The sequence below is a fragment of the Xenopus tropicalis genome, chromosome 5 (genome assembly GCF_000004195.4).
Source record: "Xenopus tropicalis strain Nigerian chromosome 5, UCB_Xtro_10.0, whole genome shotgun sequence".
Taxonomy (NCBI): domain Eukaryota; kingdom Metazoa; phylum Chordata; class Amphibia; order Anura; family Pipidae; genus Xenopus; species Xenopus tropicalis.
This window is the reverse complement of record NC_030681.2, coordinates 153,983,588-153,996,987: the sequence shown is the minus strand read 5'-3', so window position 1 is coordinate 153,996,987 and position 13,400 is coordinate 153,983,588.

Genomic DNA, 13,400 nt, shown 5'->3' with positions numbered 1-13,400 from the left:
TATACCCGAGCATTATACCATTACATTATACCCGAGCATTATACCATTATACCCGAGCATTATACCATTATACCCGAGCATTATACCAATATACCCGAGCATTATACCATTATACCCGAGCATTATACCATTATACCCGGCATTATACCATTATACCCCGGGCATTATTACGGCAAAATATACCCGAGCATTTATACCATTATACCCGAGCATTATACCATTATACCCAAGCATTATACCCGAGCATTATACCATTATACCCGAGCATTATACCATTATACCCGAGCATTATACCATTATACCCGAGCATTATACCCTTATACCCGAGCATTATACCATTATACCCGAGCATTATACCAATATACCCGAGCATTATACCATTATACCCGAGCATTATACCATTATACCAGAGCATTATACCATTATACCCGAGCATTATACCATTATACCTGAACATTATACCATTATACCCGAGCATTATACCAATATACCCGAGCATTATACCATTATACCCGAGCATTATACCATTATACCTGAACATTATACCATTATACCTGAGCATTATACCAATATACTCCAGCATTATACCCGAACATTATACCAATATACCCGAGCATTATACCATTATACCCGAGCATTATACCAATATACCCGAGCATTATACCAATATACCCGAGCATTATACCATTATACCCGAGCATTATACCATTATACCTGAGCATTATACCATTATACCTGAGCATTATACCATTATACCCGAGCATTATACCAATATACTCCAGCATTATACCCGAACATTGTACCATTATACCCGAGCATTATACCATTATACCCGAGCATTATACCATTATACCCGAGCATTATACCATTATACCCGAACATTATACCATTATACCCGAACATGATACCATTATACCCGAACATGATACCATTATACCCGAGCATTATACCATTATACCCGAGCATTATACCATTATACCCGAGCATTATACCATGATACCCGAGCATTATACCATGATACCCGAGCATTATACCATTATACCCGAGCATTATACCATTATACCCGAGCATTATACCATTATACCCGAGCATTATACCATTATACCTGAGCATTATACCAATATACTCCAGCATTATACCCGAACATTATACCATTATACCCGAGCATTATACCATTATACCCAAGCATTATACCCGAGCATTATACCAATATACCCGAGCATTATACCATTATACCCGAGCATTATACCAATACACCCGAGCATTATAACAATATACCTGAGAATTATACCAATATACCCGAGCATTATACCATTATACCCGAGCATTATACCATGATACCCGAGCATTATACCATGATACCTGAGCATTATACCATGATACCCGAGCATTATACCATGATACCCGAGCATTATACCATGATACCCGAGCATTATACCATTAAACCCGAGCATTATACCATTATACCTGAGCATTATACCAATATACCCGAGCATTATACCATTATACCCGAGCATTATACCATTATACCCGAGCATTATACCCGAGCATTATACCAATATACCCGAGCATTATACCATTATACCGAGCATTATACCAATATACCCGAGCATTATACCATTATACCCGAGCATTATACCAATATACCCGAGCATTATACCATTATACCCGAGCATTATACCAATATACCCGAGCATTATACCATTAAACCCGAGCATTATACCATTATACCCGAGCATTATACCAATATACCCGAGCATTATACCATTATACCCGAGCATTATACCAATATACCCGAGCATTATACCATTATACCCGAGCATTATATCAATATACCCGAGCATTTTACCATTATACACGAGCATTATACCATTATACCCGAGCATTATACCATTATACCCGAGCATTATACCATTATACACGAGCATTATACCATTATACACGAGCATTATACCATTATACCCGAGCATTATACCATTATACCCGAGCATTATACCATTATACCCGAGCATTATACCATTATACACGAACATTATACCATGATACCTGAGCATTATACCATTAAACCCGAGCATTATACCATTATACCTGAGCATTATACCATTATACTCCAGCATTATACCCGAACATTATACCATTATACCCGAGCATTATACCATTATACCCAAGCATTATACCATTATACCCGAGCATTATACCAATATACCCGAGCATTATACCATTATACCCGAGCATTATACCAATATACCCGAGCATTATACCAATATACCCGAGCATTATACCAATATACCCGAGCATTATACCATTATACCCGAGCATTATACCAATATACCCGAGCATTATACCAATATACCCGAGCATTATACCAATATACCCGAGCATTATACCATTATACCCGAACATTATACCATTATACCCGAGCATTATACCAATATACCGAGGATTATACCATTATACCGAGCATTATACCATTATAACCCGAGCATTATACCATTATACCCGAGCATTATACCATTATACCCGAGCATTATACCATTACACCTGAGCATTATACCATTATACCCGAGCATTATACCATTATACCCGAGCATTATACCATTATACCCGAGCATTATACCATTACACCTGAGCATTATACCCGAGCATTATACCAATATTCCCGAGCATTATACCATTATACCCGAGCATTATACCATTATACCTGAGCATTATACCAATATACCCGAGCATTATACCAATATACTCCAGCATTATATCCGAACATTATACAATTATAACCGAGCATTATACCATTATACCATAGCATTATACCAATATACCCGAGCATTATACCATTATACCCGAGCATTATACCATTTTCCCGAGCATTATACCATTATACCTGAGCATTATACCAAAATACTCCAGCATTATACCCGAACATGATACCATTATACCCGAGCATTATACCATTATACCCGAACGTTGTACCATTATACCCGGGCATTATACCATTATACCCGAGCATTATACCGTTATACCCGAGCATTATACCAATATAATCCAGCATTATACCCAAACATTGTACCATTATACCCGAGCATTATACCATTATACCCGAACATGATACCATTATACCCGAGCATTATACCATTTTACCCGAGCATTATACCATTATACCCGAGCATTATACCATTTTACCCGAGCATTATACCATTATACCCGAGCATTATACCCGAGCATTATACCATTATACCCGAGCATTATACCCGAGCATTATACCATTATACCCGAGCATTATACCCGAGCATTATACCATTATACCCGAGCATTATACCATGATACCTGAGCATTATACCATGATACCCGAGCATTATACTATTAAACCCGAGCATTATACCATTATACCCGAGCATTATACCATTATACCGAGCATTATACCATTATACCCGAGCATTATACCAATATACCCGAGCATTATAACAATATACCTGAGAATTATACCAATATACCCGAGCATTATACCATTATACCCGAGCATTATAACAATATACCTGAGAATTATACCAATATACCCGAGCATTATACCAATATACCCGAGCATTATAACATTATATCCGAGCATTATACCAATATACCTGAGCATTATACCAATATACCTGAGCATTATACCAATATACCCGAGCATTATACCATTATACCCGAGCATTATACCATCAGTTTGTGAAGGTCCGGCCTTTGCTGAATCCGGTTTCCCACCAACCATAAACAGCCATTAGCTTGGAATGGAACCAGGTTCCCCAACATTATTCCGTGTACCCCAGAGAGTGAATCCCAGCCTGTGCTTTCTAACATTGCTGCAAGCTGTTATACACGGAAAGGAAAAATGTGAGAATATTCTGTAGTATAATGCACTTTTATAGATAAACATTTTTTGTATTTCTTTACAATAATGATTTTATGTAACATAAGGAACAGACTTCCATGTCAGGGGAGCGGCTGCAGGTTATGTACATCGGGGAGATTGGCTGCAAAGGGAAAGGGCCCACTGGTATAACTGGCTACAAGGTGCCACAGACAGTCACTATTTATTGGGCTGGGGGGGCTGTTTGTGCCTCTGGGTACTGGGAATGCCAGGGGGGCTCTAAGGTGCCACAGACAGTCACTATTTATTGAGCTGGGGGGGCTGTTTGTGCCTCTGGGTACTGGGAATGCCAGGGGGCTGTAAGGTGCCACAGACAGTCACTATTTATTGGGCTGGGGGGGGGGCTGTTTGTGCCTCTGGGTACTGGGAATGCCCGGGGGGCTGTAAGGTGCCACAGACAGTCACTATTTATTGGGCTGGGGGGGGGGCTGTTTGTGCCTCTCGGTACTGGGAATGCCCGGGGGGCTGTAAGGTGCCACAGACAGTCACTATTTATTGGGCTGGGGGGGCTGTTTGGGCCTCTGGGTACTTTTTTATGACAGGGCCTTTTGGAATGTCCAGACTTGACTGCAGCAAACAAATACAAAATATATAGAAATATATATATATTGCTTAATGGCTTGGGAATGGAACAAATGACATAAGAACCCCTTACTGGGAAACCAATAGTTAATTGGGAACAGGTTCGGACTGGCCCGCCGGCCACTGTGGGAAATCCCGGTAGCCCCAGGCCCTTGGGGCCCTGCTACATGCCCAGGGTGTGCAGCGACATCGGACGGGTTGACAGAAGGGAAAGTTCACCTTGGGGGGCTTCGCTCCTGGGCCGGGGGGGCGGCAGGGTCTTTGTCACCAGTTGGTGTCAGGGTTTGGGCCACTGACATCGCGGGGGCGGGGCTAGGGCATGGGGATCAATCTGGGAGAATTCTGCCCTATTTACCAAACTGGGAAACTGGGCAGGCAGTTCTGAATGGAACAGCCCTACTGAAACCGGGCTGTCTGGGTCAGAACCAAACAGGTGGCAACCCTAGTTATTTCCCCTAGGGCATAGGGGATCAGCCAATCACACATCGTCACGTCATAGCCCCACCCACATCATGTCACCAACCCGCCCCACAGGGTTCCCTTGTGCCAATTGTAGTTATTATTACTCAGTAGCACATTGGGATTTGCTTTTGAATAACACTAGTGGGTGAGTTGGTGCGTAGGGGTTTGTGCAATGCACTATTCACTCTATATGACAGTTGCATAGTGTAAATACTATTTGTATGCAGGCCCGGAGTTGTGGAAAGGCCACAAAGGCCCGGGCCTAGGGCGGCAGAAGTTTAGGGGCGGCATGCCGCCCCGCCGCAAGAAAATGTTAAAATTTTGCTCCCATACGGAGCAGTCGGGACCTCTCCCCACTGCTCCCTATGGGAGTTTCAAAAAAGCGCGTTCACACATGCGCACTGGGGGGCGCGTTCATGCATGCGCAGAGGGGGACACCCACAGGGGCGGCCTCGGGGCATTTTATGGGCACTAATGTCACACAGAATGTATGTGCCACACCGAGTCTGTCCGGGGTCTGGGAATAAACCTGGTGGGTCCTGCTGGCCCAGACCTGATCCCCGCCGGGCCCCCCCCATGTGTAGTATGTGCCCCCCAAGGCGGCCCCTCCGATGCCCCCCCGGCACTTACCTTTACAGCGCCTGAGGGGGTCCAGGGGGGCCGCATCGCTAGATTCAAAAGTCCTTTCTGCAAAAGCCCAGATTTTGAATGTAAGTTTAGGACAGAGCCGGTGCTTTTGGGCCGAGAATGTTCTGGGGAGGGTGTAGGGTGGAAACGTGCCGAGACTGCAGAGCCGCCATTTCCCATTGAAATATAAAGGCTGGGGAGGGGGGGGGGGCTGTTGGAAATCAGGGAAAGCTCAGCATGCCTCCAGCACTGCATGGGGTCAGCTTTTATATGTAAGAATCCCCCTTTATCATTAAGTGACTTCATTCAAAGCGATAAACTCTGTTTGCTGAAATGTATTGCATTTCTGTACTGACACTCCCATAGCGCTTCAGCAGTTCTACCCCCTGCAAATACAGTTTCTCTCTCGACCCCCCCCCCCCCGACATATTTTAGCCGCTGCCGGGCCCCGTGAGTTGTATTTATGCCTACCCCATACCTCCCAACGTTTGAAAAATGAAGACGGACAATTTTTTGACCACGCCCACCGTTGTGGCCCCGCCCCAATTACCACACCCCATTTATTTATTTATTTTTAAAAAATACTCCTTTTATATAGTTGAAATGGTGGGATCAGACACTAATGTGCTATACCCTCATACTGTACAATATAGCAACTCCTACGTATAAAATACAAATATAGAGAGAAGGCAGTCAGTTATAACTATGTACCAGTTTTGCCCCCCCATTTACAGTGCCCCCAATTGCCCCCATAGACAGTACCCCCCATACACAGTGCCCCTATAGACCCAACCCCCCCATACAGTGCCCCCAATTGCCCCCATAGACAATACCCCCCATACACAGTACCCCCATACACAGTGCCCCATACACAGTGCCCCCCATACACAGTGCCCCCAATTGCCCCCATAGACAATACCCCCCATACACAGTACCCCCATACACAGTGCCCCCCATACACAGTGCCCCCATACACAGTGCCCCCAATTGCCCCATAGTCAGTACCCCTATAGAAAGTGCCCACATAAACAGTACCCCCAATTGAAAGTTCCCCCAATTGACCCCATAGACAGTGCCCCAATTGCCCCATAGACAGATCTATTATGGAAATGTGGTCCATGCGCTATTAAAACTGGGACAGTTCCGTGGAAAGCGGGACAGTTGGGGGGGTATGGCCTACCCCATCCACTTTTGGTGATATGAATGTATCATAAAGCACTTTCCCACACAAGGCTTTTTAGTATTGTATCATGTAGCCCCGCTCTGTTCCCCCCTCAGCTTTACTTGACATGCAGGGGCGCGTGACTTGTGCGGCAGAGCGCGGCGCGAGGGAGGAGCTAGTGCGGGCGCAGAAGAGCGCACTAACAGCCGCAGGTACCTGAGGGGTCCGGGTTGGCGGGGGCAGCAGGAGCGGGAATGGGGCAGCTAGAGGGGGCTCTGGAGGGACTAGAGTAGAAGCCGAGGGGGGTGAAAAAGTGTTGTTATACAGGAGTATATACGGGAGTAAAATGCTATTGCTATTTGTGAGATGGGATTCAGCCTGAGAGACTCACACACACACACATGGATGTTTGTTATTTGTTGTTTTTATTGTTTTGTTGTCTTCTGTCAGTGGGGCCCCTGCTGAGCCTCCCACACCAACCCACACAGCAGGGGCCCCGCTGAGCCTCTCAACTTCTTGGTTCTTCTTTTGTCTTGGTTCTTGTCTCCGCTGAGCCTCTTGATTTTTTTATTTTATTTTCTAATTTCCTAAACTATTTTTTTTTTTTTCTAATTTCCTAACATATTTTTTTTGGTTTTTTTTTTATAAAAATATTTTTTTTCTAATTTCCTAACCTATTTTTTTTTTTTTTTTTTTATAAAAACATTTTTTTTCTAATTTCCTAACCTATTTTTTTTTCTAATTTCCTTACCTATTTTTTTGTTTTTTTTGTTTTTTTTATAAAAATATTTTTTTTCTAATTTCCTAACCTATTTTTTTTTTGTTTTTTTTGTTTTTTATTTATAAAAATATTTTTTTTCTAATTTCCTAATCTATTTTTTTTTTGTTTTTACTAATTTCCTAACCTATTTTTTTTTTTTTTTTATAAAAACATTTTTTTTCTAATTTCCTAACCTATTTTTTTTTTCTAATTTCCTTACCTATTTTTTTGTTTTTTTGTTTTTTTTTATAAAAATATTTTTTTTCTAATTTCCTAACCTATTTTTTTTTTTTTTCTAATTTCCTAACCTATTTTTTTTTGTTTTTTTTATAAAAATATTTTTTTTCTAATTTCCTAACCTATTTTTTTTGTTGTTTTGTTGTCTTCTGTCAGCGGGGCCTCTCAATTTCTTGGTTCTTCTTTTGTCTTGGTTCTTGTCTCCGCTGAGCCTCTTGATTTTTTTATTTTATTTTTTAACTTCCTAACCTAACCTATATATTTTTTTAATAAAAATATTTATTTTCTAATTTCCTAACCTCTTGTTTTTGTTTTTTTTTGTTTTTATAAAAATATTTTTTTTCTAATTTCCTAACCTATTTTTTTTGTTTTTTTTTCTATAAAAATATTTTTTTTCTAATTTCCTAACCTATTTTTTTTTTTTTTTTTGTTTTTTTTTATAAAAATATTTTTTTTCTAATTTCCTAACCTATTTTTGTCGTTTTTTTGTTTTTTTTATAAAAATATTTTTTCTAATTTCCTAACCTTTTTTTTTTTTTCTAATTTCCTAACCTAACCCTTTTTTTTTTTTTTTTTTTCTAATTTCCTAACCTAACCCTTTTTTTTCTTTTTTTTTTTTTCTAATTTCCTAACCTATTTTTTTTTTTTTTTTTTTTTTTTTTTTTTTTTTTTTTTTTTCCTAACCTAACCTATTAACCTAAACCTAATTAATTATCCTCGTAGGGATGAAAGTTATTGATTCATCCTCAACGACCTAAAAAAACAAACAAAAGGACATTATTAGTTTTGGAAACTTGGAATGGCCATTTAACATACAGACTGACACAAAGGACAATGATACAAATGATTTTATCTGTCGCACTCCCACACTGGGAAAGGCATACGCATCGCTAAGTCGCCCGTAGATCCCTCACCCGCCGCGCCTTATCATCTATTACTGATGATAAACTAATAATAAGCCCCTCAGTAACTACTGATGCAATGCCTGCAGCCCCCCCGGAGCCGCCCAGTAACCTACACACACACCCTGATCCAGCAGCTCATTTACTCACAAACATTTATATCTGTTGTTTCCTACTTACGTAGAGGACTGCTTCCCATTTAGGGCATTTTTCAGTCTAAAAAGGAGAAAAAAAACCCGTTAGTTCTTTATACAAATAAACCAAACGGTGCCACCAAGTATGAGGCGGCTGCAACTGTTACACGTTTATCTCTACATCTCACTAGATAAATACGAAGGGAAGAGAAAAAGAAAGGGTTGGACTGATGCCGCACAGTATGGATTGAAGAATAACAGTTCAGGGACCCAGGGAGGCTTCTGGGATTTATATTAGGGAGGCACCGAATCCTTTTTAAAAGCTTCGGGCGAATACCGAACTGAAGCTGAATCCCAATTTCCATATGCAATTAAGGTAACGGAAGGGTTAAAGAGAACGGCGCACATAGGTCCTGATTCACTAAAGTGCGCTAAAATTTATCGCACGCTTTTTTGCGTTAAAAAAGACGCAAAAAAATAGGGCACGATTCACCATAGTGTTATCGCGTGCGTTAAGTCGCCACATTACTTACATGCGTTAATTTTCGCGCTAAAAACAATACTAACGCATGATTCACAAACAGGCGCGCAAAATATTGCATTAGGCTATGCGAAAATTAACACCTACTTCAGGCAGGCGATAATTATAGAAAAGTACAGTAAATGAGCTTTTGGCAATAAAATATGGACTTTGCAGTGTTATTTATTGAAGTCTGTGTTTCCCCCAGAGTGACGCAGCCGCCAGTTTGCAGCGAAATGGTCATCTTTAATACAGTAATTTTCCGAAAGTATTGGCGTGTATGGCTAACATGGCGTGCGTTCATTCGCACGACTATTTATATGCGGCTACAAGTGATGAAATGTTTCGCCAGGCATGGATTTGCAGCGAATTTTCGGACGCGCGGCGAATTTTTCCGCTGCAAATTTTGTCATGCGTTTCGCAAAACAATCTGCCAATAGCAAAACGTATGAAAAAAATTTGCCACACAAAAATTCACCGCACGTCCAAAAATTGACACAGGCGTCAAAAAATAATAGTCGGGGGCAACAATTTTTTTGCCCGCACAACATTTTTGCCGTTTCGTGGATCTTTCGAAAGATTTGCTAATTTTTCACCAAAGAGAACCAGAACACATTCGCTCATCACTAGTGGCTACTATTTATATACACTATTTATAAGCTACTATTCATATATAGGCGACTATTCACGTGCGTTATTTAGCGCATGTACTGCCAAATACCGCTTGAAAATAGTCATCGCGAGTTAAATAACGCATGCAATATCGCGCGTAAAATAGCGCAAGTATGCTTATAGTGAATCGTGCGAAAAGTCGCGAAAATTAAGACGCGATAAAATTTTTAACGCACGCTATAAATAGCGCACGTTTTATCGCACTTTAGTGAATCGGCCCCATAGTGCGTATTCTTGCCCATAAAGGATCCTGGGAAGCTCATTCCGGCTCATATACACATTAAACATTGTAGAAGTAGAAAAGAATAAAAGCTGCTAAAAGCTGAGAGTGCAGAGACGGGTGTAAATCTGTTATCTCACCTTCTTGCTGTAGCCGAGACGCGTGCAGAGACCCCGCACGCAGTCAAGGACACAGTCAAGGAAACTGTCGCAGAGTCTTGATGCCATTGTTGCAGACGGTCAAAACTGTTGTTATATGGAAGGAAACAGAAACACAGCAATTAGTAAGTAAAAACACAGCGAATAATGTGAGAAAAACCCCGGCAGTGATTATTGGGGGTCAGTCTGTGGGGCATTAGGTTCCCCATATATTTATACATATCCCTGTTTGTTTAATGGAAATAAATGCTTAGATATGGGGCAATGTAGAGCGCAACGTTTCATACTGAAATCTAATTCATAGGAGCGGCCTAAGTATTTAGAGTAAAAAGTATCTTTTCTAGTTAATTAAAACAAATTAGAATTGGAACAGGGAGGAGCCCATAGCAGGGACAACTTACCTCTTCTGCTCTAAAAAGCAATCTGAAGTGTTTCCCCAAGTTGTAACAGTTACGCACACACGGCTGGTATTGTGACATCAGTGTTGCCATGGAAACCCATTGTGACATCACCCTCCTTGGAGTTCAATGACTTAGTTGCAAAGGTTTTGCAATAAGAGTTGACCACATGGGGGGTCTAAAGACCTCAGTGTTGCCATGGGAACCCACTATGACATCACCTGCTGGCTTCCTTGAGCTAAATGCCCTTAGTTGCAAAACAGGGAATTTAATGGTGAAACACCCTTTAGGTGCCTGTGTAAGATGATTGGTCAGGGCCCACCTTAGCGACATTTGAACACATTGTTATGATTCCCTATAGATCTATAATAGCAAATGTATTTCCCCCCCTAATCTCGCCTTAAATGGCCTTCAGACTTAGTTTCCATGAGTATCAAGAGAACAAATAGACATTCTGTGCAAAGCTAATCCTAACTGCCCCCAGGTTGCCCCCCCAGTCACTGCTTCATTTCTCCCTAATGGGGGGGGGGCTGAAATTCCAAAACAAAAAGCAAAATCAGAAAACAAAGCACAAAATATATAAAACAAAGACCAACTGCAATTTGTGTGGGAATGTCACTTACAAACAGCAATGGGCCCAGTTGCCCCTGTATATACCAGCAGGTCCCTGCTATTACTGGCAGTAACTGTCTCGCCATGGAACCCAATTACACCTGCTGCCATTCTCACAGTATTAACCCCAGGGTGCCCAAACTCTTCACAGTTGGCCACTAGGGGCTGCAGTTTTAGGTTTGAAAATGTGGGCGGAGCCACCAACAGTCAATCAGATAAACCCCATTACATTTCATTGGTTTAAATTTAAAATGATGCCATTCTCATACTATTTACGCCAACGTCCCCAAACTTTTCTCAGTTGGTTACTGGGTGATTTTAACTCAGGGTTAGAAAACTGGCCCCACCCAGGCCTGTACTGGGTTTCAGGTACAGAGAGGCCCAAACAGCCCCCCCAGCCCAATAAATAGTGACTGTCTGTGGCACCTTACAGCCCCCCTGGCATTCCCAGTACCCAGAGGAACAAACAGCCCCCCCAGCCCAATAAATAGTGACTGTCTGTGGCACCTTACAGCCCCCCTGGCATTCCCAGTACCCAGAGGCACAATTAGCCCCCCCAGCCCAATAAATAGTGACTGTCTGTGGCACCTTACAGCCCCCCTGGCATTCCCAGTACCCGAGGCACAAACAGCCCCCCCTCAGCCCAATAAATAGTGACTGTCTGTGGCACCTTACAGCCCCCCTGGCATTCCCAGTACCCAGAGGCACAAACAGCCCCCCCCAGCCCAATAAATAGTGACTGTCTGTGGCACCTTACAGCCCCCCTGGCATTCCCAGTACCCAGAGGCACAATTAGCCCCCCCAGCCCAATAAATAGTGACTGTCTGTGGCACCTTACAGCCCCCCTGGCATTCCCAGTACCCGAGGAACAAACAGCCCCCCCTCAGCCCAATAATAGTGACTGTCTGTGGCACCTTACAGCCCCCCTGGCATTCCCAGTACCCAGAGGCACAAACAGCCCCCCCCCAGCCCAATAAATAGTGACTGTCTGTGGCACCTTACAGCCCCCCTGGCATTCCCAGTACCCAGAGGCACAAACAGCCCCCCCCAGCCCAATAAATAGTGACTGTCTGTGGCACCTTACAGCCCCCCTGGCATGCCCAGTACCCAGAGGCACAAACAGCCCCCCCCAGCCCAATAAATAGTGACTGTCTGTGGCACCTTACAGCCCCCCTGGCATTCCCAGTACCCAGAGGCGCAAACAGCCCCCCCCAGCCCAATAAATAGTGACTGTCTGATGCACCTTACAGCCCCCCTGGCATTCCCAGTACCCAGAGGCACAAACAGCCCCCCACCAGCCCAATAAATAGTGACTGTCTGTGGCACCTTACAGCCCCCCTGGCATTCCCAGTACCCAGAGGCACAAACAGCCCCCCCAGCCCAATAAATAGTGACTGTGTGTGGCACCTTACAGCCCCCCTGGCATTCCCAGTACCCAGAGGCACAAACAGCCCCCCCAGCCCAATAAATAGTGACTGTCTGTGGCACCTTACAGCCCCCCTGGCATTCCCAGTACCCAGAGGCACAATTAGCCCCCCCAGCCCAATAAATAGTGACTGTCTGTGGCACCTTACAGCCCCCCTGGCATTCCCAGTACCCAGAGGCACAATTAGCCCCCCCAGCCCAATAAATAGTGACTGTCTGTGGCACCTTACAGCCCCCCTGGCATTCCCAGTACCCAGAGGCACAATTAGCCCCCCCAGCCCAATAAATAGTGACTGTCTGTGGCACCTTACAGCCCCCCTGGCATTCCCAGTACCCAGAGGCACAAACAGCCCCCCCAGCCCAATAAATAGTGACTGTCTGTGGCACCTTACAGCCCCCCTGGCATTCCCAGTACCCAGAGGAACAAACAGCCCCCCCAGCCCAATAAATAGTGACTGTCTGTGGCACCTTACAGCCCCCCTGGCATTCCCAGTACCCAGAGGCACAATTAGCCCCCCCAGCCCAATAAATAGTGACTGTCTGTGGCACCTTACAGCCCCCCTGGCATTCCCAGTACCCGAGGCACAAACAGCCCCCCCTCAGCCCAATAAATAGTGACTGTCTG